Source organism: Salvelinus sp. IW2-2015, linkage group LG20, assembly GCF_002910315.2.
Source record: "Salvelinus sp. IW2-2015 linkage group LG20, ASM291031v2, whole genome shotgun sequence".
Lineage (NCBI taxonomy): Eukaryota > Metazoa > Chordata > Actinopteri > Salmoniformes > Salmonidae > Salvelinus > Salvelinus sp. IW2-2015.
The window spans coordinates 62,506,504-62,511,514 of NC_036860.1; the positions used below are offsets into that span (position 1 = coordinate 62,506,504).

The 5,011-nt window shown below is 39.2% G+C and overlaps 1 protein-coding gene across 1 annotated transcript in view; it reads left to right on the forward strand.

Annotated features, from left to right (window-relative positions):
- Positions 1-3,257: 3,257 nt before the first annotated feature.
- The window catches only part of LOC111980189 (chondroitin sulfate N-acetylgalactosaminyltransferase 1-like), a 52,339-nt gene continuing 50,585 nt past the window's right edge, over positions 3,258-5,011 (forward strand). Inside the window, exon 1 of the mRNA XM_024010861.2 lies at positions 3,258-3,647. The gene's annotated coding sequence lies outside the window, so the exon portion shown is untranslated. The remainder of the gene's footprint in view (positions 3,648-5,011) is intronic.

Below are 5,011 nucleotides of genomic sequence, written 5' to 3' on the forward strand. Positions count from 1 at the left end.
CTGTCTATATTCTAAACTTCTGCACTACAACGCAATACTGTCTATATTCTAAACTTCTGCACTACAACGCAATACTGTCTATATTCTAAACTTCTACACTACAACGCAATATGTCTTTTTTTCTAATGAATAGACATGAGTGGCTTATATTTTCAGAATACATATTTTGAGGTGTTCGGCTATTTTTATATTTTGTTTTATATGACTTAAAATGCACAATAATGATTAAATCATTTGCTGTCTGTTAACAGTCTGATAGTTATTGTGAAGTGTAATGATGTTATGGAACAATCAAGTCAGTGCCATTCCTCAGTGTGCCATTAGAATGCTAAAAGAAAAGCCCACAGGATAGATAGTATTTTCACCATAGCTAAATTTAATCACAATCATTTTCTTTTCCTTGTAAATTGGCAAGCTCTTTGACTTTGATTATGATAGTCAACAGTCAGCGCTCATCCAAGCCTGTCTCTATAGATTATTATCTATATGTTATTATATGTTATTATAACAAATCATGCTGATGTCAAATAATTGAATAATGTCCACTTGATGGCTGTAAAAACTAACAAGGTAACTCCAGTGATATCCTTTTTACCACAGGATGTCGCCATAGACTCACTTATAAGGCTACATCCTCAGCTATAGATTGTATGCTACAGCACTTCTCCCTCCCCCATAGAGTTTCTGTTTTTCCACCTATTATCTTTTGTGAGAAAGCATTTCATGTAAACAATATATTTGTAAGAATATTTTGAGAGAGTTGCTATTGCAGTATGTCAAACAGGGAAACTAGTTTGAGGGGGATTTGACCAAATGCTAAACTGAACTTGATCCTTTGAATTAAAAGAGGCTTGACAAAGTAGAGGAATTTTGTGTTAAAGAAACCTCTGAAATGCCATAGGCATAGCGCTTGCTCAGTCAGCTCCTTCCCTCCCATTACGTTATGGTCTCTGACTGAAATACTGCCTACACAGTGCTGACTGGGCCGTTCAGTCCTCTGGTTAATTCACTTATGCAATTATGGTGAATTATTTAGAATCTGTTGAAGAAACTTGCTGTCCGTACTCAGCTGAAGTGCCATTAGGTCAGCGTCTTGACCATAAAAATGTATATTTGGGTTTTTATGAACACAGTTATTGTCAAGGTGACAAGTGATCAGAGAAACTTTTAAGACACCTTGTTCACTGGTCCAACAGCTGTCCTATGGAAAGAGCTGCCACCAGTTTAGCAATTGAGAGGTCTTGAACCAGGGACCCTACAACTACAGGACAAGTGCACACCTGTGGCATAGGTCAAGTGTGCCATAATGGTCTAGACCTCTTGGCGGTGGCCATAGTTTGCTCATATAGGCTACAGCGAGGCTACAGCAAGGATATAGGCTACACCGAGGCTATCGGCTATCATGAGGTAGGTAGGCTTGTGAGGCGAAGTCACTCCAATGAACGGGTATACCAAACTCACAATAATTGTTTCCAGCTCTTCTTGGTGATGCAACCATTATATAACACTTTGCCGAGTGCAAACTAGTCCCGAGAGCAAAAGAAAACTTAGGCATTTTGAACGGTTTGACTTTTAACTTGGCTTGAATGCATGGCACACAATCACACAACATTTGTGAGGTTCTCAGGACCTGCTTGAGCCAGACTTCCCAAGTACCCAAATGAACTGTCTGACCTCAGACACTGCTCTGAGACCTGTTCTCAGTGTTCCTTTGAGACACAGCTGGAGGGAATGTGTGTAATGAGTGGACATGATGAATAAACCACTGTACGGTAGACTGGCGGGTGGCTGTGGTTTTCATACCACTGTGCAGCTCTGCTTCTAAATCGCAGAACAGAGTTGCAACAAGAGGACCTCAGTTGCCTAAACCCCAACTCAAAATACCACCGATGGTAGGCGAAAACAGGGTTCCCTTTTCACAACTGATTTCAACTAAATATTATTGGTTCCACAGCCTTTTTATAGATTTGTCAACTTTTTGTAATTGAAAAAAATAAATGTTGGCTCAAACATGAGAAAACTTCTGCAAAAGTTCAGTCAACTTAAAATTATGTGTTTGCTCAATTTGTCTCATTATTTTGGCATCGTACCTACAAAAAAAAGCCTGTGGAACTAGTTACGCACACAGTACTTTTAACAGACAATGTTTTCAGCTGACATACTTGACACACATGATTACATTGTGCATGTTCATTTATACAGGAGTTAGTGTTCAACATGTCTTCACATGGGATTTGAACTCACAAACTCTTGGTTCACAGCATTCCAATCTTCCTGCTAACAGGTCCTGAGAAATAAATCTCAGCTCTGTCAAAAGTACAGTTAAGAAAATCTATTTAATTTAAAGTGTAACATTAAAATAGAGTAATATGCAACACCAACATTCGAAAATTATACAGAAAACCCCAAAATTGCTAAAATAAGTAATTCAAATCAATAATGAGAGAATAACTGCATTTTTAACAGAGCTGAGATTTATTTTGAAGTGCAAAGAGTAGCAAAACAGGTGAAATCAGTCATTGACACAGACCTGGTGGCATCGGGGAATATTGGAAGGCCATGAACCAAGAGGTTGTGCATTCAAATCCCAGGTGAGGACAAGCTGAATAATAATTAGTGTATAAATGAACATGCACAATGTAATCATGTATGTCATTCCTTGTGTGTCAAATATGTCAGTTGAAAACATTGTATTTTAAAATCACTGTGTGTGTAACTAGTTCCACAGCCTTTTTTAAGGTAAGATTCCCTAAATAATAATTTCTAGTTAAATGAACATATGAGACAAATTGAGCAAACACGTCATTTTAAGTTGATTACATTTTGTCTGTTTTCTCATGTTGTAGTTAGGTCTGGGATAACTAACATGTTTCAGTTCAAGTTAAACTTTGACGGAAAAATTTTGTAAACAAAAAAAAAGACTGTGGAACCAGTTACTTAAAAATAAATAGTTGAAACAACTAGATTTGTGTTTTTTTGTTTGTTCTTTTACAGTGTAGACGCAACTTTTCAGAATAACGGTCATGCAGTTCAAATTGAAATATGATATCAATCGGGGTCTAACATTTATTTCCCTCTTCATATTAGCCAATAATGGTACATTTGATGTTTCAACACCAAAGTTGTTTGCCTACATGTTCATACTAGACCAAAAGACAGAACCGTGCTGCGCTTTTTACGCATGCTGTGCGTTAGGGGAGTTTCTCAACTCTCATCTCCCCGATGTTTTCATATGGACTGCCAGTCTATCTCAGAACCAGACACGACCAAATAATATAAGCTACAGCAACTAAAATTGGGTATAGACGAATCCAGATCCACATGTCTCACTTAGGAGATTCAGTCGAATAAGACTTAGCTACTTTCTTGCTGCATAGGACTGTATGACTGTATGAAAGCCAGTAGTGTTTATTGTGCTATAAGGGCATGCTGAATCAGGTAACAACACATCCTTTATGTGAGTGTTGAGGAGAGGCGGAGAAACCACTGGGGCGGGCTGGGCTCGCAGGATCCTCTTCCTGTGTGAGTACACACACGCTCTTTATTCACCGCACTTTTTACACTCGTGCTTACGGTCCAGAGCTTGAAGACCGGGGTATCGCACCGAGAATCATCCACTGGAATAAGGAGAAATGGTTGAATGAAAGGTATGGAGAAAGCATGATGGTTGTTATCGTCTCTCTGTGTGTCTAATGTTTGAGAGTGTCATGCTGTGGGTAAGTAGGATAAGCTTTGCCTGTGTTCAATATTGTTTGATTTGGCGGTTGATGCGGGCACATGTTGCCATGTAAACACCAAATGAACTGTCTGTTCACATCAGGGAAGTTTAGTCTCTTTCCTAGATGGTGAGATGAGATTTGGTGATGGAAATTGTTTCAGCATCAAGAAGATAACGCTGAATGTATAGGCTAAGCCTTATGAAATATAACACACACACACACACACATATATATATATTTATCAAGAGTTAATATCATGAGTTAATATCAAGAGTTAATATCATGCCATCTCCAATCAGTTCAGGCATTTCAATTCAATTTGTACAATAATTCAGATTGTGAAATGATTATGACCATACAGAGTACATGTGTGTGTGTGTGTGTGTGTGGAGAGAGAAGCGAGAGAGTAGAGAGGCTAGAAGAAGAAGAGAATAGTAATTGGTTCAGTATGTTTGTAAATGGCTAGTCACTTTTATAAGTAAAAACATCACTTCTCTCACATATTTTCCCTTCAACCAAAAACTGCGTTGTTTGAGAGTAAAAGCTTGAACCAGTAAAAGCATTTCCTTGTATAGGTCTACATCGCTGTTGTATCGGATCGGCATGCTGAACTTGGGCGAATATATATTAAAATATAGAATATATATTTCCATGAGAATACGAGAGAACGACGCAAACTGTGTATGTGTGAGAGGAGAGAGGGAGAGGAACTGTTCACACTAGATGAGGTGTGAGTGTACTTAACACTTGTGGGTTAGAGTATTGTGGGTTCATTATCTCGACCTTACCGAGGGAATTCGTTTGTGATTTGTAAAGAAGGCTCTATTGCTGTGAGAAAATAAGGAGATAAGATGGCTGAGGCGAGAGAATATTGTCAAGGATGGAACGGAAGGGTTGAGCTGTGGGTGAAATGGGACCTGTGCTCTATGAGACATTGAAAGAGGGTAGTTGCTTGGAATGCATGATGACAGACAGCTAGTCCTAGTCTCCACTCCCCAGCAATGCTACAGGGGACATAGTGATGGAAGTGAGTTTGTTTGAAGAGAGGAGGTGTGCCCATGTTCTCTCATGTTGACAGAGAATGATAGATGGACACCATTTTCTATTTCTGTAGCGGAGAGACGGACATGCCCACTGACCAGTGACTAAAAGGACGACGGCATTGATGTTGTGAGCCCTCCTGGCCTTTCCTCGTGTGTAACAGAGAACCCCTCTGGCTAAGACAGGTTCTCTTTCTGCTTCCTCTCTTTCTCTTCTCTCGCCTTTTTTTGCTCACACACCACAACACACCT